The sequence below is a fragment of the Dreissena polymorpha genome, chromosome 1 (genome assembly GCF_020536995.1).
Source record: "Dreissena polymorpha isolate Duluth1 chromosome 1, UMN_Dpol_1.0, whole genome shotgun sequence".
In the NCBI taxonomy this organism is placed as follows: Eukaryota; Metazoa; Mollusca; class Bivalvia; order Myida; family Dreissenidae; genus Dreissena; species Dreissena polymorpha.
Window position 1 is genome coordinate 161,628,898 of NC_068355.1, and position 23,148 is coordinate 161,652,045.

The 23,148-nt window shown below is 34.1% G+C and overlaps 1 long non-coding RNA gene across 6 annotated transcripts in view; it reads left to right on the forward strand.

Moving 5' to 3' along the window:
• LOC127858646 (uncharacterized) overlaps positions 1-12,833 on the forward strand; it is a 28,682-nt gene extending 15,849 nt beyond the window's left edge. For 2 of the 6 annotated variants that reach the window (XR_008039007.1, XR_008038996.1), the window contains 7 exons: positions 2,497-2,569; positions 3,568-3,724; positions 5,826-5,980; positions 6,761-6,867; positions 9,010-9,047; positions 9,445-9,565; positions 10,030-10,296. This is a non-coding gene — a long non-coding RNA (uncharacterized LOC127858646). Of the gene's footprint in view, positions 1-49; positions 2,256-2,496; positions 2,570-3,567; positions 3,725-5,825; positions 5,981-6,760; positions 6,868-9,009; positions 9,048-9,444; positions 9,566-10,029 lie in introns of those variants that run through there. The other 4 variants (XR_008039000.1, XR_008039012.1, XR_008039013.1 and 1 more) reach the window with 4 other exon arrangements.
• The last annotated feature ends 10,315 nt before the right edge of the window (positions 12,834-23,148 follow it).

Sequence of the window (23,148 nt, forward strand, 5' to 3'; positions counted from 1 at the left end):
TTTTTATTTTGTCGCAATTGGCGCCAATGGCGATCGACAGCGGGAACCCTGGGAATGTAGAGATATAGAGATACATGTATTGTATGAGTGGTTATGTAATATGGAATTTATTACAGAAGTTATTGGAAAAAAGATAAAACTGATGCTTTGCCGAGTTTTCATCATTTACAAATATAATGTAATAAATTCTGTATACATGACAACGGATGATGTTCTATTGATATCATAGGTACATCATGTTTAGTAATTAAAGATAAATGCACAGAGCCTAAATGCCCTGATACATTTTTATGCTCCCGGTAGGGTGGCATATTGCAGTTGTACTGTCAGTCCGTTTGTCTGTCTGTCTGTGTGTGTGTGTCCGTCCGAAAACTTTAATATGGGCCATAACTTTTGCAATATTAAAGATATCAACTTGATATTTGGCATGCATGTGTATCTCATGAAGCTGCACATTTTGAGTGGTGAAAGGTGAAGGTCATCCTTCAAGGTCAAAAGTTAAAAAATACAATCCAAGGGAAGTAATAAGCTTTAAAAGGGAGATAATTTCTAAACCTGCCAAATGATATATTAAAATTTTATTTCAAAGCAGCACATTAAGGTCTCATTGGCCAACGTGCAACAAACTCTTTTAAAAATTAAAGTATTTGGCGAATACCCGGGAAACCGGGGTAAATTTGACCTACTTTGACTCTAAAATTAATCTTTTTCTCCTGAGAGGTCACAGGGGCAGGTCGGGCTACCGTAACCTCGTGAAGAGGCCAGTAGGACCTGTAAATAAACTCTGAAACACACACACGGGCATTGTGTTTCGGACAAACACCATTCTTGTCTAATGATGCCATAGCTAGTGAGGTAACTTCAAGGTTTTAAAGCGAAGTATTAAAATTATTAAACGGCATTATTACACTCCCGCAAAGTCATCAATAATGTAAAAGCCATTATTTGAAACTGGAATAAACAATGTAGTGCAACTGTTTCATTGCCCAATCAATGCTGTCATAAAAGATGTCAGGTGATAAGGTCCTATTTCCAGTTGCATAATCTGCTCTGCAATGACCAGTCATTTTGAATGTAACTTAAGTCATTATAACTGCACCCTATTGTCAATTTAAAGGTTTCACAATGTAGCTGTAGCAGAGCATTTACACTGCTTTATATACTAGTATTAATCTTGTACAACAAGTTGGTGTATCACTAAATAAATTTGGTCTTCTGCTTAAGGATATAACATGCACAATATAATTACCATTTTTATATCGATACACAGAAGACCTCTAACCACTTATTTGATGATACACCAAAATGAACAGCATCTAATTACATGTATACTTCTTTATTAGGGTAGCTTTGCTTGAAACTTAATTATCATAGATACACTATAAGTGCTAAAATTCCTAGTGGGAAAACAAAGTTTAACCCTTCATGGATGGAAAAGTTGGACAACAGTGGAAAAACACTGGGATCATGGTGCAAGAGAGATACCGGCAATGAGTTTGCAAGATATTGTACTGTCTGAATGAAGTCCATCTTGTAGTAATTCTGGTGCTAATCAACTTATAAGTCATGCAGATGGATAAAAACACAAGGAAATCATGAAATACATGCATGATAATTCACAAAAGCGTTTGTTTGGAAGTGCCCAAAAGCCAAGCAGCTCTCAGGGTTGTGGGGATAAATCTATCTGTATGCAAGTACATCCATCACACAAGGAACAGGTACAAAAGGCTGAAATCTTCTGGGCCCTTAAGGTAGCTTCAAGTGGGTATCCATACAAAACATGTGATGGCACTCCTGCTCTGTTTCAAGCTATGTTTCCTGGACCTGTGTCTAAAAAATAAGTATTACGTATTCCTACTTTTGAGGGAAAAGTTCCTACTTTTTCCTACTTTTTTCCTACTTTTCTTGCAAAAGTAGTTCCTATTTTTTCCTACTTTTTGAAAAAAGGTCACTTGACAGCCTGCGTATGCAAAAGGGAAGTAACTGAAAAAATCAAGTTATCTCAATCGGACTGGCTCGGTCTTTTACATAGGCCGCCATTGTGAGAAAGTTTTCTACTGGTTATGAAACCTTGGACGACACTGTTCCAGCATCGTCAAAAATTCGAATCTTAGGACTCAATGATGATAAAGTGAAAGCCATAGTGACGTACATGACATTAGAAATAAATGTTTAACTCTGGCATGCATTTCTTGGTGTTTCTGTGCGAGAAAGAAAAGTAAACATTTCTTGGTGTTTCTGTGCGAGAAAGAAAAGTAATACTATGGTCATACTGTTGCTATTTAATTTTGTTATTGATTTTATATTTTACCAAGTTTTTACAACAGAAAGTTTTATATAAAAAAATACATGTATATGGTCTGTGTATGTAGTTTGTTTTACTTATGTCATAAACACAATCTTCAAAAATTTAATATTTTATCATTAAACATTTCCCTTTAGACTCTTGCATTTTATTATGTTTAAATTTCCTGTTGATTGTTTATTGAACAACAGAATGTGCTACCTGAGGAAATGATGGCAGAGTTGAAACAGATCAATTATGAGTCACCAGTGACAAAAATAAATGGTAACTGAAATAAATATTTATAGTATTGTTATAAATTACTAAAAAATCTTCAAACGTTTCATACCAACATTCATATGCATGAATGAAGTATAAGGGACTCCCTGTGGGTCAGATTTATCCCCTTAAAAACTAAATGTTTTAAAAAAATTATATATAGTTCAGAATTCAGATTTTAATGAGCTTATTTGCTTCGTTTACTTCTCTCTACTTTAACTATAATGATTTCATCAAAACTTTAGAAGTTAATGCAGCTGTCACTGCCCAAGCCACTTCAGGGGCATTATAATAGTGGTGAAATTGATATGGTGTCGGCTTAGTGACAAACATTTCCAAGGTTTGATCCTCAAATCTGGGAGTGTTCTAGGTATCTTTCCAAACACACAAAGTACTGGTTCTTTACAGGAAATGGAAACAAGATTGTATCTGAAGGCTAATGATGTTCAATGTTATTGAGCTAAAATAAAAAGGTCTAAACTAATTTTGTACTTAACTATCTATACGTATTAATTCCAACAATCAAAGGTTAAATGTACTGGTTCACTTTTGAAATTCACTGAATAGGATTCTGAACTTCAAATCCTTATTGTAAATTAGCTTTGCTCAGGTAAAAGGGGTTAAATGCATGTGCATAAAGTGGGTCAGATCATTCCTTGCACAATCTAATCTGGATGGACACTTTACGCACATACATTTAGCCCCATTTTCCCAGAGCAAGCCTCATATATACTATTTATGGTTGACTTTTTATGACTTGTAAACCCTTTGAAATGTGTGCTATTTCCATCTCAACACTTCCTGCGTTAACATTATTGTTCTTTTAAACGAAGTCTTTGGTAAACCAAAATCCACTTATGACAAAAAGTGTTGTCCCTGATGAGCCTGTGCAGACTACACAGGCTTATCCCGGTTAACTATGTTCGCACATGCATTGAAACTTGTTTCCCCATAATGAGGTTCATTTATGAAACCCTTATAAGTACCATTTTTTCATCTCTCAGTGGCAGTGAACAAAATACCCAACTTCAAGGCAGATCCTAACTCCTCCAGTAATGTTGTCATGCCCCACCATCGCTGTACCATCCATCTGAACTGTGAGGATTCAAAGAATATCGGGGAGGCGTACCTAAAGGCACAAATCGACGCTTACTCAAAACGGTAGGAGTCGTTTAAACAAGACAAAAATTTATGTTTAACCTAAGGCTATAATGGGCACTTACTCGAAACTGTAGGAATGGTTAAAACAAAAAGAAATAGAGAATAATAGGTTAGTGTTGATTATTGATCAGGTTTATCATGCGAGGCTTAGAAAACAAAAAGCACTAGCCTTGGCGAGTGCTTTTTCGTCTTCGTGCCGAGCATGATCAACCTGATCTATAATCAACACTTATCTATTATTATTCTATTTATCCCACTTTTTATTTTGTAAACCTTTTTATTTAAACAAAATAAGTTTGACTGGATAATTTCGCTGGATTTATGACGTCATTTCGTTGAAATATTGATGTCATTTCCTGCCGTTGATTATAGATGATATTTAATCAAAGGGGGTTTTTCAACCAAAATCGCTGTAAAAGTGGGATAAAATGTGTTAACGCTTAGGATAAAATCAGCTCTTATTCAGAAAGGTTATATTAGTTTAAATATTTATATGCCCCCTTTTAATGAGGGATGGTGATAGGGCATATGGATTTGCCATTGGTCGTTCTTTTGTCCGCCCCACGTTTTTTGTCGTTAATAACATTTATTGAAGCTAGAGCAATTAAACCTCTGTGAACATATCAATCAGCATGTGGACTTGCATACCTGTATTTTTTGGTTTGCAGGATTTTGACACTAGTGCTAATGAAGTGCATTTTTATTTGAACAAAAAAATCACTTCTTAAATAATAATATAATTAAAAAAGTATTGATATTTGATAAACATATTAAGTTCCTACCGTTTCGAAAGTTCAAAGTCAAGGTTATCCTTCAAGGTCAAAGGTAAAAAAAACAACAACAATTATTTCAAAGCGGCGCAGTAGGGGGCATTGTGTTTCTGACAAACACATCTCTTGTTTTTGTAATAAATAAGTTTTTCATATTTTTTTAATGTACTTAAAACAGAAAGTGCCAAGCTGTAGTGTATCAGTTAAATGGATTTTACAATTTCAAGACTCGTGATTGCTGTTCCTCAACATTAAACAATCAAGCAATCATTTTGGATTTTTTTAGTGGATAGGGGAAAACATGCTTTTTTTTCACTGAGAATAAGAAATCAACCCCAAAAAGCCCTGCATCCTAATTTGTTTTTAAAAAAAGTATGAAGAGTTTTATTCCAGTGACTGCTATTTCATCTTCAAACTCTTTTGCTTTCATACATGTTGAACTTTCAGATCAGCAATAGGGGCCCTATTTCAGAAACATCTAAAGTTTATCTCTTAAAGGTCACAACTCAAGATGAAAGGTCAAAATGTGGAGGTCAGTTCTTAAAAATGTGTGCTAAGCATAACTACATGTACGTCCAGCATGGATGGATTAATCAGCATGATGAGACGTGTTGTCTTGTGTGAGGTCAATCTCTCATAAGAAGTTTACAGATTTCAAGTTCAAATAATATAAAAGTTAAGGAAGATTTTGCTAATATAATTTTTGATACAATGACACAAAGCCTCTTGTCACAAGTCTACAAAAATATGTTTGTTTAAATATGTTGGGCAGCATAAAAGCCAGCTTTTTAAGTTGTAATCAGACCATTTTTTATTTCCCCATCTACAGATGCTGTGAGGCAAATAGCAATTGGCCTGTCCTTCTGTCTGTCCATATGATGTTTACCCAAAATGATGCATTTCATCTAACATCAATTTGTCTTCCTACAAAGCATTGATTCTATTCATACATTATGTCTTAAAACGCTATGAACACACCCACATCACCTGACCTTGCAATTAATCTACGTTTGTTTTTAGATTTTGTTTAAATTGGACCATGAATCAATGCTGTCAAGGCTTCCACTGGGGGGACGTATGGTTTGTTTAACGCAGCATCTTGTTTTCTGGTAAAAAAATCAAATTAAATATAACATTTGTTTATAGATTTTAAGCAGCTGCCCACCTTTATTTCAAGTCCAATGATTGAGTTTACCAACTGTAAGAAAATGCGTTATTTTAATAACCCAACCAACTATGTACTCCTTGTAAAAGGAACGCAATGCGTGTTTATTCCTTTGAATGCATGTAGATATGTATTTAATGTATATGTTTTTTGTTTGTTTTTCCAGTCCAATGATTGAGTTGATCATCCCGTCCAGCCTTGACCCAACCTTGGCCCCGCCAGGTCACCACGTGATGCTGCTGTTTACTCAGTACACACCCTACACACTGGCCGATTAAAGAACTTGGTCTGAAGAGGAGAGAAATACATACGCTGACATTGGTTGGTTCATTAGCATTATTTTCGATAGAATTGGATTATTGTCTGTGTTTAAAGCTGCTCACTCAAATGATTAATTCAAAAGGTCGAAATCTTGGTTAATTAGCTACCTAGACGTTTATCAATTTGAGCCTTCCTATAAGAAAACAGGATTTGATGCGTGTGCGTGAAGTATTAGCCTATTATCAGGAACGACTCTTTTCACTTTAACGTTTTTGTTTTTTCAAGGAAATCTCTTAATAGTGGAAATCCATTTAAGGCGGAAAGTGTTGTCTTTGATTAGACTATGCAGACTTCACAGGCCAATCTGGGACAACACTTAATGTGCATGCATTAAACCCTTTTCTGCATTATGTTTGGTGGATTTGGATTATTTTCTGTCTTTATAGTTTGCCATTTCCATTGACTAATGAAGAAGGTCAAAGGTCATGTTTTAACCAAAATGATGTGTCTTGTCTCAATATCAATTCCTTTGCTACAAACATAAGCAAAAATTACTTGGGTTATAGGACAAGAAAATGTAAGAATATATGGTTTTCTTGTCAGGTCAACAATAAGGAAATTTTTGTTCATAATGTCAAATGTCTGTTTTTATTCCTCTTTTTCTGTATATTTCTCTTTTTATTTGTTAGTCACTTACATGTACTAAGTATCACTCTTTCTGAAATGTTTGTATATATTTAAATGTCATTCTGGGAAAAGCGTACATAATGAATGTGCGTTAAGTGTCGTCCCACATGCATTAAGACCAGTTTTCCCAAAATGAGACTCATTTATTTGCAGTGTTTGACTGTATAGAAGACTTCGCTTCAGGGTTCAAGGACAGTGTTGTAGGTCGAGATATCCTGAGCCCTCCTGACCTTGAAAGGGTGTTTAGCCTCACTGGAGGGGTTAGAAAGAACTTTTGTTTCTATTATTTTCGCAGTGTTTGGGTAAAACTGAGCTCAATGCATGTGTGCACAGGCTAATCAGGAACTACAATTTCTGCTTAGACTGGATATTTGTTGAATCAGAAGAAGATAACCTTACAATGAAAAATTCCTTTAAAACGGAAATCGTCGTCCCTGATAATGATTGGCCTGTGCAGAATTCACAGGCTTATCGGGGTTGACACTTTACACACATGCATTAGGCCTAGTTTTCCCAGAACACCTCTCAAATCTATAAATTGATTTTTCTAGGCTTTTACAGTGTTACATTTTAGGGCACTTAAGATTTATGGTCTGTATGTCCGTCCATCAACCTTTCTGTTCTAAAAATCTGAAATAACTAAAAAGTTGGTCATGAAACTGTGTGTACCCATTAAGAGTGTTGACCTGATTATGCCTAACCCTTTATTTTCACTATTTCAAAAATAGGATTTTCACTTACATGTAACAAATTATTCAAAAGTGCATGTAAAATTATTTAAAAGTCCTATAGAAATCATTAATAAGTACATAAAATAGTTGTAAACTATGGAAGAAATCATTCAACAGTACTTAACAAATCATTTTAAAGTACATTAGATATCAGCATGAAATTTTGAAATCCCTTACATAGAAATGTGAGAGTTTTGCTTAAGATTTTGTTTCTCTTGATTACACTCATAAGGTTTAACAATAAATAAAAAAATAATAATGTGACAATAATAATGTTACAAATAAAGATACAGATATTATGCACTCTGAGGGTCGTATATTGAAAAGTTCTTCATACGTAGGGGATTCCTTTCTTGCTTGCTTTTATGTCAAATGTTTTTGCAAGTAAATAGATCTATGTGTTTTTGCCTAGTTAGAACCTTATGTATTGTTAAAGCACAATGCATCGAAATCGTTATGTTTATATGTGCACTCTAGTCCGTAATGGTTCGTAATGGTTCTACCCGGGGAATGAACTTAAGAGTGGGCTTGAAAGCAAACACACCATGGCATCCTCTCTATGTTTACCCTATCTTGATACAGTTATGCAACATACTTAGATTATTCTTGTATGATAAGGCACATAATCACTAAACATTTTCAAAGTCCTTTTTGTGGCCATTTCATCCTTTTCAATGCCAATTAAGAAGCCTACATTACTCATATCCTAGACATTGTTGTAATAGGGGATGATTATACTTGAATCAAGTTATTTGTTTGGCCCTTGTTTTTCAGTCTGGGGCATAATTCAGCAAGTTAACCCTTTGCCACTTAGAAGAAACGTGAAAATGGCTTTATGCAAACAGCAGTAAACTAGAACAGTCTGTTCAGGTTTTATACTGCTTGCTGCTCATCAGTATCGAAGGGTTGGAAATGAAGCTTAAAAACTTGAATCTAGTAAGATTGGTCTTTAATTAAATGTACTTTCTAAGGGACCACACATGCGTTAAAATACGTACCTCAGTGGTAAAGCGTCAAAACTGTATAAATGTTAGGGGGAATCTCACATTGAGAGTAAGTGTAATGAACAAGAACCATAACTCTTCCATTATTCCGTTGTTATTTTTTATGCATAACTTGTATGTGGCTGTACTCCTTATGACATGAAAAAGGTGTACACTTATCCAATGTTCACATCTGAATCTCATCAGTACAACAAATTTGTTTGAATTGAATTAGCAATCCACTCTTATAAAGCCGTATGAGGTTGTTGTTTTTATCTGGCAAAACACTGATTCTTCTAGTTTAACTTCAATTACTTATTGCATTTCTAAAATAGCAGCAGAGCACTTAAATTTACATATACCTATAATGGAAAATTTTTGTATTGTTGGTTTGATCAAAATAAAAATATCATTTTTTTCTCAGTTTTATTATTATTCTCATGTCAAAGATATTAATTTCTTACATCTTTCATTTAAAAGTCTATACTTATCCTAATTCCATCTGATTTCATTGCATTTTATTAATTTGTTTAAAAAAGAGAATGCCACTGTGACTTTATTAGAATATTCATCGCCATTTGTTCCCATAAAGCAATAACAATTTAATATGAGGTTGTTTATACATTTTTTAAGGCTGCTCTATTAAATGTCATTTTTCTGTAACACCATATATGATATTTTATTTTAGAATAGGGCTTTACAAAGACATGGAAGAGATGCAAGAGGGTAAAGCTTAACGTAACATATTTTATTAGATAATAGCAAATTTGTTAGAAAAAATAAACCCCCAAAAATGAATTGGTATCAAAATTTATTATAGATCTAGATTACAATGAAACTATTATAGATCTTGGTTACAATGAAACTATTATTGTTCTAGGTTAAAATTAAACTATTATTGACCAAGGTTACAATTAAACTAATATAGATCTAGGTTACAACAGGGACCTATACAAACATATGTCCCATACATATATGTTTGTATAGATCCCTGGTTACAATGAAACTATAATAGATCTATGTTACAATGAAACTATTATTATTTCAAAGTCTATATCCATGAGGTTTAGAAGAGAATTTTAAGTCTTCAATGTAGATTTTTAACCATTATGTTTTTTTTCAGAACATTTTCCATGGGGCCATGTCCCTGGACCAACTGTACATGAGTCGCCCGATGCCAGCCATGTGTAACTACAGGTCACCTGTGAGGGGACTATATCTGTGTGGTAGTGGAGCTCATCCAGGTAATATCACTGCTGCATTATCAGGTGACAATGATGATGGTGATGTAGTAGTGTAGGTTATAGCCATACATGATTCTTCTGCTGTGTAAATACAGGTCACCTGTGAGGGAGACTATATCTGTGCGGTAGTTGAGACCATCTAAGTTATGATGCTGCTGCTGTGGATGATGAAAATAATGATGATATTTGTTTTCGTTTTAAGGATAGATATACAGTATGGGTAGTAGTGGCGATGATAGTCTTATTAAAGTTGAAATTTGTGCAGGTTTCTGTTACTGATTAATCAGGGAAAATACTTTCTTCCTGAACCGGATTGTCACTTAGAAGAAACTTACTTAAAACAAAACACAATAAAAGTAAAAAAGTCTTGTCGCTGATTAGCAAAGGCTTATATGGGACAACACTTTACGCACATGCATTAAGCCCTGTTTATCCAGAGTGAGACGTATATATTTTGTTTGCAGGGGGCGGAGTCATGGGGTCACCAGGGCGACTGGCAGCCATGATGGTTATCAAGGACAGGAAATAAGAGGGCCAAAAATTGGGCCTTGAGCATCTATGATGATGCAGCCGAAATGAAAAGCCGTTTTGCTAAGGGTAGACCAAAACTATATTGATATTGTAGTGTCTGCTTGTTGAACTAGAATTATTGTGTGTTGGACCAACGATACAGTGATGGCTGTAATAGCTAATTTTATGTATGTGGATATGATAAAAATTGTGCTCAAGGATTTACCTTTTCCACTGCAGTATATAGAGACTAACAGGTTATTGTCCCATCGTTTTGTACAGGGACCTATACAAACATATATATGTTTGTATAGGTCCCTGTTTTGTAATATATCAGGCAAGGCTTAGAATAATATAATTATTTTATTCATGCCGAGCCTGATATATTACATAACAATGGGACAGTAACCTGTTTTTCTGTTTATCATACCACCTTTCCCTAAAAATCTGCAAAACAATCCATTTAGTATATTTAAAATGTACGGATCCCCGCTGATTTTGCTGATCCGGCTTTTACACGTTTAAATATAGGAGGTTTTGGCGTGACGTCACAAGAGGGTTTTTCCGTTACTAAAAATAGATTGGCCGTCACACCTCGATGCGGCCATTTACATTGTATTAGAGTTAAGGTCGTCGGAAGACTAAATACTGACAATTTCACAAAACAAAACTACAAATACCGGTATTCTTTCTTAAAGTAACACTTAGATCTAACTAAATGATATTTAAAAAATAAAATAAAACATGTAATCGATTCTAATTTGATTATAATTATAAGTGGTCATCAGCGATAGAAATTAATTGTAAAAAGTGCAATGAATCAGTTATAAAACAAAGCCCTAAAAAAGCGCAATACATTACAATCGTTCAATGTAGTTTTAATTTTCTTTTACATTGAATGAATTGGTATCCGGACAATCGCTCCTACGGACAATCGCTCCTACGCTTAATTTGACAGGGCAGACAGTCGCTCCTACTTTTTTTGACAGGGCGGACAGTCGCTCCTACGCTGTTTTGACAGGGCGGACAGTCGCTCCTACATTATTTTGCCAACCCGGACAATCGCTCCTACATTAATATGTCAACCCGGACAGTCGCTCCTACATTATTTTGACTCCACAGCACAAAGTTTACGCCGATCAAAGGCTAACACCTATAATTAACCGACAATTAAAATTACCGACTTGTTAAAAGTAAGCCGATTCAACATGAGCCGATCAATGTGATTTTAATAAATTAATTTACTTATTAAGAAACTATGTTACAGTTTGTCGATTTTTTAAATGTAATTTAGCAAACTGTGAAAACAATATGTACCGGTATATATTGTAATGCCCTACACCTTCAAATTCACTTCCATCATTGAACTTTTAACCAACAAACGCGGTCAGTCTGTGCTATGCTTAGACGGTCATTCGTATTCCAAGAAGCACACGTCAAAGTCAACAATACGATGGGTATGCAGTAAAAGTCGTTCCGATTCCTGCAAGGGATCGCTCATAACAGATCTAAGTGTAAGTCGACATATAAAAAAATAGTTGTATTGTTATTTTGCACATTCATGCTCACGAAACATTTATTGTGTAAATAACAAGGTGCCTAAACCACGTGACTTTTTCGGCTATGTGTGGGACAATCGGATGTAAACAAAACGTCGCTTCAGGTAACGTTTTTGACAATTTCTTCATTCTTTCAAAACCATTTTCAAAAAAACATAGACGAGTGCCCAGTCATTGTAAAAAGACACAACTTTGTTAAGTTTGCGCAAAATTAATTAAGTATTTTTTCCAAAAAGTGCAACCGCGTGTTTGAAAACACATGAAGTGAAATGCTATGTGAGGTATATTTTTTGTTCAATCAACAAAAACATTGATTATAATATTGTCGAGGGTTTAAAAAATAGGGCGGACATTGTTATTCTTCATAGATAAGCTACTTACATTGTATGTTTGCGCAAATACATCTAATTCGGAGTGTGTGTATATAAATGTTTATCAGCTATGTGTGGGACACATTTTTTTAAATGCTATGTGTGGTATACAAGAATTTGCCCGTCAGTTCTGCATTTAATCTGAACACAGTTTTGTAAGAATCTAGAGCATCAACTTTAGTCTGTCCTGAAAATATATCAAATTAACCAAATGTTACATTATTGAATACTGAAGTAATCGTGTAATGATTAAACAATTTATGTTTAACTGAACATAATTCTTATAAACGCATACATGTTAGGTTGAAATATAATATTTCTTTGTTTTACTTATTGTCTTTAAATAAATATAATGATTGATATTTCTGCCTGATTATTGAATTTGGTCCATTTTTTAATGAATGACACAGAAAATAAGAGCACATGCTTTAAAATGGGTTTTACTTCTATTGTTTTTCAGAATTGAAAAGGATTAGTCGAAAGATCTGTAACGCTTTTAAGGTTCGAAGCTGTGTAAGAACTACATGAACACCATCAAACCACACGGAAGGTGATATGTGGCAAGTTAATTATCAAAACCACAGTGACAGAGACAGGGACCCCGCTTCATTCTGTGATGTTTATGGAAAGCTATTTCAACTAACTATGCAAACATACAATTTAACATGTATTTTTGCATAAGCAAAACAAAGCGTGTGTATTGATATGTGTGTATATTTATGGGTTTTGTATCTATGTTATTACTAAAATTGATTAGATGAATAGAAAATCTGATTATGTGTGTTAATAAAACAGGTGTTTCATAACAAATTACAATTTAAATCCAATGATGCTTGTTTGTGGTCTATTCCAATATCATGTCCATATGAACATCTTCGAATCCAATAATGCTTGTTTGTGGTCTACTCCAATATTATCTCCATATGAATATCTTCAGTATATCAAAATAAGCACGTCATTAATAATAACATAACTTTATAACTAGCATGCACATGTAGCAATAGAAATTAAAGCACCAACTACATAAAGAAGTACGTTAGTATTCACAAAGAAATTGTAATCAGTCAATTTATGAATTTGCAAATCTTGCTATTCAAACATATGAATGCTCCAATTAAGTCATAACAAATGATCATCGCCAAAACGTCTTGACTTGTGGGGGTTATTATACCGACAAACATATTGAATTGCATTAATACTTCATTTACTCAAATTCAAATGAAATCTGAATAACTGAAAATAGTTTGAGATGTTTAATGAAAATACTCATTCGCCCCGGTCATGAAAGGGCGCTGCAAGATCTTGTTACCACTGCACCAAGTAATTAACATTAAATCATATAATGTTGTTCAATTTGTTGAAAAGTCAAATTTTTATGTAATGTTTACTTTGATTGTTTAATTCCCTGCAATACTTGCACCATCTGGTAATAAAACAAACAGTCATTTAAACTTTGGAACATTTACTATACATGTTTGTATATGACAACTTTTCATTGATCAAGATATCAGTACGTCTCTTGAAGGTGCTTCCAAAAATACTTTAATCTCCCTGGAAAGAACAAAATACAAATGAAATAAACTGTTTAACTTAAAAAAAGCATGCGTGATATATCAGATAGCTCAATAGGATTTAGATACAAATACGTGATTTTCCAGAAAATAAATGTTATTGATCCTAGTGTCTATTTGTTTCAAAATGCTGTATGATCTCTTTATGCTAATTTAATAACTATCGTTACAGTCAAAATGCCTACACATTCCTGCTAAAAAACACACAACTAACACTTTTTGTAGTTTTGTTGCAACAATATTTGCACGACATCTTGCACAAACAATCCTTACGATTTTGTGTATTAAACAAGTGCATTAGTTTGCAGTAACAATTCACTGTAAATTCAACATTTTATAACAATCAATTTTATAGAAACAAGAAAAAGTTTGCTCAACGGAACTATTTTCCTGTCCCCGCGTGGGTGGCTTTGTGTTAGGAGATCCCCGACCGTGTTTTGACCTCGCTGCCACACCGTTCGCAAACAAATGGCATTCTAAGAGTTAACAAAATATGAATATAAGTTATCGACAATCATGATAATTTCGAGTAACATGAACGTAGGATTATCATATTTAAGGCGCGCCAAACACTACCAACAATGTTAATTGACCAACTTTTGTTATTCAGACAGACTTTAAATATTAATGACGTTAATGTCAATCTTTCGATTCTCTAGTTTAGTTTGTATACCACACAAAGCATTTACAAAATTTGTCCCACACATAGCATCATTACATTTTCATACACACACTCCGAATCAGATGTATTTGCGCAAACATACAATGCATGTAGCTTCTCTATTAAGAATTACAATGTCCGCCCTATTTTTTAAACCCTCGACAACATTGTAATCAACGTTTTTGTTGATCGAATAAAAAATATACCACACATAGCATTTCACTTCGTGTGTTTTCAATCGCGCGGTTGCACTTTTTGGAAAAATTACTTAATTAATTTAGCGCAAACTTACCAAAGTTGTGTCTTTTGACAATGACCGGGCACTCGTCTTTGTTTGTTTTTTTAAATGGTTTTGAAATAATGGTTTTGATAAGAAATTATCAAAAACGTTACCTAGAGCGACGTTTTGTTTACATCCGATTGTCACACACATAGCCGAAAAAGTCACGTGGTTCAGGCACCTTGAATAATATACTAAAAAATTCACGATTAAAGTGAGAATGCACGATTTTGTCAAATATTTATGAATTTATATAAAATGTGTAAAAAACTTATTATACAAATATTTCAATATAAATTAAAATAAGAGTTACGAAGAACATGTGTCGAAAAATGCGAAATAAGCCAGATATGTAATTCTAATTTTTCTTGTCTATTTTGTGTTATTTGTAACATATACATATAACTATTACAATTGAACATATACAAATCGAGCAGTATCACTTGAACACACTAGTTTAATAATAATTGAAATGCCGATAAAGAAATCGATCAGTGTCATATATCAATGGGTCAAATGTGATAACAATTACCGAACCAATTAATATAAAGAACAAGTACATAAACCGTTTTTTTAATTAAACGTTTCGCGGAAGAGTATATTTATGCAAGTTAAAAATAGTCCACTTTTTGCTGCGTCATAGCCATGTGTTAGATCTTCATACAGTACATATTATCATTAATACCTGCGGCTATTAATATATCAGTTAAAATATAACTACTGTCAGCGATTATCTCCTCTTTTTAATAGCATTTTATGCTCAACATCAGCCAACTCTCTGAACGGATCCTAGAGGTTTGTAAGGAACAGGCAGAGACAATTGACCAATTAAAAAGAAATTGTCGAAGTTCAATACATAATCGCATGTCTGTTGCGTTACCTCGTTGATAGTGCTCGAACAATTTTGTGCTAGTACATCGGGTGTGAAATTTGATTTGTCTGATAAATACCCATTGGTTCCCAACATATAGCGGCGATTTCCCATGTATTCTCGGCCAGCAGATGATTGTGTATGTTGATAACAATTGCTGGTTTCCAGAATTTCTCCTAAATGGAACCTCGCAGATTTAATAATATATTGTTTGGCAAGTTGTTTTGAGCTTTTGTCGAAAATGCGCATTTGTTAAGCTTTCGTGGTTTGAATAGCCAACCTAATAGAAATGTAGGTTAACAGTTTTGGGGTACAGTTGTAGGTAGAATTTTCCTAAAATCCCCAACTATTCAGCAATTTTAATGGTGACAACAATTATATAGTATTTTGTTCAGTTTGTTTCTTTTTCAATTTTTTTAATTTGTAAAACGTCGAACATTAGTTCAATAATAACTATTTCTACTTTTAAATCGCTTAAACGAATATAAAAAACAGCTAAATTTAAAACGATAATTAGTGTTATGTAGCGATGTTTTGGTCAGAGTTTGATTGACACCATGTGAACTGCTAGGGTAACAAGTAACTCACTAACACCAAAGTGCGAGTCAACATCAATGCCTTTATTACTACCTACTTCGCGAGTAAAACGTCTTACTCTCATATTATTTGTTGTATATCGTTTCATCAATTATCTCATTGTGCATTTTGCAATGTTTATGTGGTATTAAAAACCAAATGTCTGGTAAAGGGACATTCCATTTCGAAATTCCAATCGTAGTGAATTCGATAGACCGACGACATATTCATAAATGGGTGATTGCAATTTATTTTATTTTTTATTAACTAGTTCTTACAATAAAAGTGTTATCATATTTGTTATTCTTTCAGAAAGTCTTAAAAGATGCCTGCTGTTGTTAGTTTATCACAGTTATCTGTATAACATTCATATGGTGCTAAAATGCAAACTCATTTCGATTATGTAAACTTGAGATTTGATAAGCAACAACTTAATTTTGAAAAATGAGAACAATTGCCAGTGCTTTGATTCAATTTGGCGAAGCATTTTCGTGAAGTCATGTACACTGTTATAACTAGTATTGATAAAAACACCATCGGTTGGCAATAAATGTTGTTTTTTTCTTTTCACAGGATACGAAAAGAGCCTCAAAAGTTCTTTATAAAACTCAAATTGAGATATAGCATAATTAATTTAACCTAGCAGTTTCTTTGAAATGGCAGTTTCTCTTTAGAAACGTTTCCGTAACAAAATGTTTGCAACCATCACTTGCTGAATCATATCTTGATTCTATAGAAACGTTTTCAATCAGTATTATGTTATAAACGAATATTTGGTTCGCATATAGTTTGATCAACGAACAACAGTTTGTTTTCTTTTGGACAGTTAAAATGAACGACACACTGCGTATTTTAAAAGCAAAATGTAATATTTGTATTTCGGTCAAGTGAGGTCCATACTCTTTAATACTATGCAATAACAGTGATCTTCGGGTACGAATAATTCACATCTACAATATAAGAGACAACCCAAGCGTGCAATTGAATATAAATATCTCGAATAGCATTTATGATGGCCAGCTGTACAACATGTTGCGATTATGTAATGAGTCGCGATTAAATGGGTCATTTTATTTACTCAACTTACCAAAACCATTGGCAAAGACACACGGGCTCTGTGTACTTCAGGAACATCATGCATTTTACATGGGCTTGATAGGAAACCGTAGATATTGATGGTTAAACATGAACTTTGTGTTCTGATCTCTTCTAAATATTAAAACGATTTCTCTTCAAAACAGCCGGAGCATAGTAGAACGCATTGCGGTTGAATAAGCAAAAGTCCGTGTTGAACATTCCAAGCGACTTCGATGAACAAAATAATTGTAAAAGTGTTAATAATTGTAAAGTATGAATGTTTTCATTTGTTTTCTTCTGTTCACAGCCAAATCTCAAGGGTTTAAAGATATTTGTCTAAAAGTAATTCATTTTATTCATTATCTAAACGAATAAGGTTTTGCATGACTATGTCTTATAAACAAGCAAAAAAACAGCAATAGTCACTTTTGTTTCAAAGTCGTTAAATGCATATATATAATTATATCATCATCAACATAATCATCCGCGGGCGTTCTACGGACAAACAGACACCACAGCATATAGTCAGTATATTAAGAATATTTTTTTTTATTCATTTAGTCCTGAAATTGTGACACCATGTAACATGTTTACGTTTACCGACGCGCTCTTAAAATGAACATTAAATAATAACGCCTTAAGTATCGCAAAATGTTGAAGTCTGGTTGTGTCCAATTTCTATCGATTTATCTGACGATTGTTTTAAACAAAATCTACATGTTTATCAATTATTTGATTTATTGAAAATTATAACATTTTAATTTCGTCTTGTTTGGGTAAGGATTGAGTGACGGAATACATAGAGGAAACAAAACCTATTAGGCATTGTCACCACTAACAACAGTTGCCGGTTGTATGTAATTGATCCATAGTTATCCGAGTCTGGTCGTCGATAGCGACTGTTATGAGCTATAAAGTATAACCAGTGTTCGACACTCCTGATCTGATGTTGTGGCATTGGCTGGTTTTTCAACAAAACACCAATGTTTGCACCGCCCAATAGGCGATAACCACGGTCTTTCACTAGGGACTCCCACGTTGACACTTTAAATATCACCATTGATCTCCACGCCTGGTCGCGCACGACCACCGTACTTGTCTCTTTGAAAATCACCACTGATCTAATCGCCTGGTCGCCTATGGCCATCGTATGTTGGTCCTTCAATATAACCAATATCATGCACGCCTGGTATGATATGGCAACAGTATTTGGCTCTTTAAATATAACCAAAGTCCTTCACGCCTGGCCTCTTATGGTTGCAGGTTACATATTGTGAAACCGTAAGTCCGGAGAGAAGGTTATTGCACTTTTCGTGGCATGTTTTCTTCAATGATGTGACATTTGTTCTAACCCGACATACTTTTTGTTGACTGTCATAATACAATGAACACCTCTTGTGAGGACTATAAAACCGTATTTTAAATGACTGTCTGCGCTCGTGATCTTGACTATTTGATGGCGGCACAACGATCTTCCTAATAGCGATAATAGAAGCCATGTTAACGATTTACTATGTATTCAAAGATCACACAGCAAAAAAGTATCTACTTGACAGACCCCGGCCAAGAAGGAAAGCGCCGCTGTAACCGATAGGTCCAGGTGTGCCCAAATACTTATTATCAGTTTCAGGCATTGACATTGTAGGGTTAAAGAATTGTAGTGTAATTGCCACGTGAACTTGCCCTTTTATTTGATCAACTGACATATGAAATGATCCTTTCATACATAATATACCATCAAAAAGGCAAAACATCCTAACAAATCTCATTTAGACCACTTAACAAATGTTTCGAGGAATAAATAATGTCACACAGGATTGTTCTCATGTCTGGTATTATTTATTGCCACCGCTATGCTATTAATATTCAAAGGTTCTCTCTTATTCGAAGTAAAAGTATTTTTTTCAAAAGGTATTCTTAACCATTTTTTTTCGGGCTAAATTCTTGTCAAAAGTGTACGTGATGTTTTCAAACTTGTTTAAGCCTTAACAAGAGCCTGTCACAGTAGTGTTTAATCCCCATCGAAATGTTTTTATTTGTATGACAACATTTGTTTTAGAGAGTAGAATAATAAATGTAAAACATGGCAGCTGTGTCATCTATTTATATTTCAAGGAACGATTAGTTATATAGTGTTGGAATTATGCTGTAGAGAATAAAATATATGGAAATGAAACAAAGAGAGGTAGTTAAAAAAAGACTAAACAGTTAATGTTCTTGATATTAAAAAAAGACTATAAACAGTTAATGTTCTTGATCACTGTATTTTTTCTTTAAACTCATCTATTCATTTTACAGTGAATACTTCAGTGTTTAAATGAAAATATGATTGTTAAATTAAATAAAGGGAGATATTAAAAATTGAAAAGCTAAATGAAATTAAATTAAATATAATTTAAAATAATAAATAAATATAAAAAAAAACTAAAAAAAATAAGGGAGAGAATTAAAAAACTATGGCCGAGAGAGTTATGGTTCATGTTCACTGAACTTCTCCTACTTTCCATCTGTTTATATTTCTATCTTCAAGTAAATCCCATAAGAAGATTTTGAGTTATGCTCCGGATAAAAATTTACCTTGAAATTAAATAAAGGGAGATAATTCAAAAACTTAGGTAGATAGAGTTATGGTTCTTAGTCACTGCACTTCTCCTGCTTGTCATCTGTTTATATTGCAAGTTTCAAGTAATTCCCTTCAGTAGATTTAGAGTTGTGCTCCGGAAAAAAATACTTTGGAATAAAATAAAGGGAGATAATTAAACAACTAAGGTAGATAGAGTTATGATTCATAGTCACTGCACTTCTCCTACTTGCCATCTGTTTATATTTCAAGTTTCAAGTAATTCCCTTCAGTAGATTAAGAGTTATGTTCCGGACAAAAAGACATACTTTGAAATTAAATAAAAGAAGATAATTCAACAACCAGGGTAGATCGAGTTATGATTCTAATTCATTGCACTTCTACTTGCCATCTGTTTATATTTCAAGTTTCAAGTAAATCCCTTCAGTAGATTTAGAGTTATGCTCCGGACAAAAATTACTTTGATATTATATAAAAGGGGAGGTAATTCAAAAACTAAGGTAGAAAGGGTTATGTTTCTTGGTCACTGCACTTCTCCTAGTTGCCATCTGTTTATATTCCAAGTAAATCCTTTCAGTAGATTGAGAGTAATGCTCCGGACAAAAATTTACTTTGCAATTACATAAAAGGGGAAATAATTCTGAGCTAAGGTAGATTGAGTTATGGTTCTTGGTGACTCCACTTCTCCTAGTTGCCATCTGTTTATAGTTCAAGTTTCAAGTAAATTCCTTCAGTAGATTTAGAGTTATGCTCCGGACAAAAATTTACTTTGAAATTATATAAAAGGGGAGATAATTTAACAACTAAGATAGATAAAGTTATGGTTCTTGGTCACTTCACTTCTCCTAGTTGCCATCTGTTATATCCTAAGTTTCAAGTAAATCCATTAAATAGATTTGGAGTTATTCTCTGGACAAAGTTTCGGACGGACGCACAGACGGACGGACAGGACCAATTACTATATCCCCTCCAAAAAGTTTCGGCGGCGATAATAAATCGATATACAAGACTTAGAGCACTTCTTTTTCTTTCTAAAAATAGATCATATTTTTTGAAAAACGTGGTTTTCATTTATATATAAGACGGGTGAGTTCTCTTAAAGGTTTCGTATACGAAAACCGAAAGTCCTGCGAGAAAGGTTACATGCTTGATTATAGGCACTAATGGCTTGGTACATATTGCATTTATTGTATATAAGGCAGTTTAAATGATATGTTTTGGTATGAAAGGTATATCTGTTAGCCATACGAAACACAGACTTTTTGGTACTTCTTGGATTTTACTGGTGTCTAGGCTCAAATAGTGTTCCTTACGTACTCATGCTCAATATCAACAACATATTTTGAGTTGCGACGTTTATAATTAATTTTACTGGTATGTGATTTTAATGGCCTGATCGTTCAAACCATGTATAGTTATATTTTGTATTGCAGCTTGGTCATGGTCAAAGTTAAGTTTGCATATTTTATAAAGAAGGAATTTATTTGCAAATGAGTACTCCATGACGCTTAGCGCTATTTTGGACATGTTCAAAGTAAAAGCCAATCTCGGCGCCTAACTTATAAAAGATGTAAAAAAAAAAAGTTTAACGTTTACTTTCAAACCATTTCCTCGAATTGGTTTCATCTAGATAGTACCCTTCGTTCATAGTAAGTTCGTGCATTATTCTCAATCGGACTTCATCAGCATGCATCTTATTGCGATACAAGAAAACACACATGCTGGCAAACAATCAAAATCGGCTCGGATCGAAACGGGATATACAGTAGCATTACTGGGAAAGTCATTGGGGCATTTCTCTAAAGACTTTTCATTAATACATATTGTGTCAGCAATGACCTATCTTTGCAGTCCTGGAATAGATTTCATCTATCCAGTTTTGTCAATTGATAAACATAAACTGTTCACTTCATCAAATGTTGAACATTCTAGCCCATTTTATATCCATGTTCAATAGTGTGACTTAGGTTTACATAGTGTTTGATATGAGCGGTTTTCTCTTAGTGTTTCATCTTGTGAATCTAACCTTATACTTATTTGCGTATACTATGGTTCATTGTTTGTCGCATCAACTGAACGAACATTAACCTTTCAGTGTGTTCTGGTTTCTGACTACTTGATTTCGCGACATTTTGCCTTTCATTTGCCTTTCAAATCTAATTTCTCTTTTCTGTGATTATTGGAATGTAGACAGTTGACATTTTTCAGCGTATGGCCTTCACATGTCTTATCAAAGCAGGAGCAGCTCACATCTCTGGCAAATAGATATCCTGGAGATCTAGTTACTACTTGATGTATTCGCATTGTCCCTGGTACTGTTTTCAATGCTGCTGCAGTGTTTCTTTTGTAATATCAGCCTCTTTAACATTGTAAATATTTACTTTGCTTGTACTTGCCGGTTGATTTAAGAAATCCTACGCATTCATTATGTAATGGTCATGACTAACTACCCTGTCAGCTGCCCTTTTCAGAGCTCCACCTATACCGTGACCGGCTTCATGGAAGTTCCACGTTGCTGCCTTGAACCCATGCTCATAAAGCTCGGACTGGAACATGGAGAAGTTTCCCTTTTGGCGCTTTGACTAGATGGTCCGTAATTATAAATATGAACAGTTATTACTTGAGGTTGTTATACTTTAATGTCCCTCAAAATTGGAGAGATACGCCCAGATTGCAGACGGATCATGTCTCAAACAGTCCGCTACACCACAAAATGATTCAACTTCTGTCATTCCACCAACAAGATAAAATCCAGTATGAAGGCTTATTTGAGGTTTTGAGGCACCGAAGAGCATACTTGGTATTTCTATATGTTGCAAGCAACATAATTGCCTGCAAAGTCAACATGAATAAGGCATTCATCTTCATGTTACTTTTAAAATATTTGTAGTGACCTATCTGGTTCAAAATATTGAAATGGTGCCTTTTATAATAGCTGAACATTTACTCGTTTAGTTTTCGGCAAAGGGCTGCTACAGTGCCTGTTGGTATAGCTTTGTTAGTTGTATTTGTTTACTTTCACCCTTAATTTGTCTCTCCTCTTTAGAGGATATCCACTCAGGCCATTTCTGAGTCTTCTATTTTCATGTGTATTTCTTTTTTGGAAAATGTGTCGCACGAACTATACATGCAGCTCGTGTTTTCAGTATAACAAGCGGTGTGTTTTACAAAACTTTCAAGATTACTTGTTTCTATTACTCCCCTTTTCTCTAAGACCTTTGCCATCATCTTGACATTATATTGAAAAAATGTCATTGTTTGGTAACGTACGGGGTTTTAGAACTGTCAAATAAGGCATTTGCGCACAATATAGAACCACGTAAACGGTATCATTAGAAAGATCTTTTAAAAACAATTCTAGCGATACCAAATACTCTATATGGCCAAACATAGACTTACGGGGGTCTGGAATTGAAGCGACGAGCTGAAATTAAGTACTTCGCGTGCATTTATGTTAAAAGAGTGGCTATATTAAAATGACAAAATCGGAAATTCAGCATATGAAAAATAAAAAACCAGCACTCAT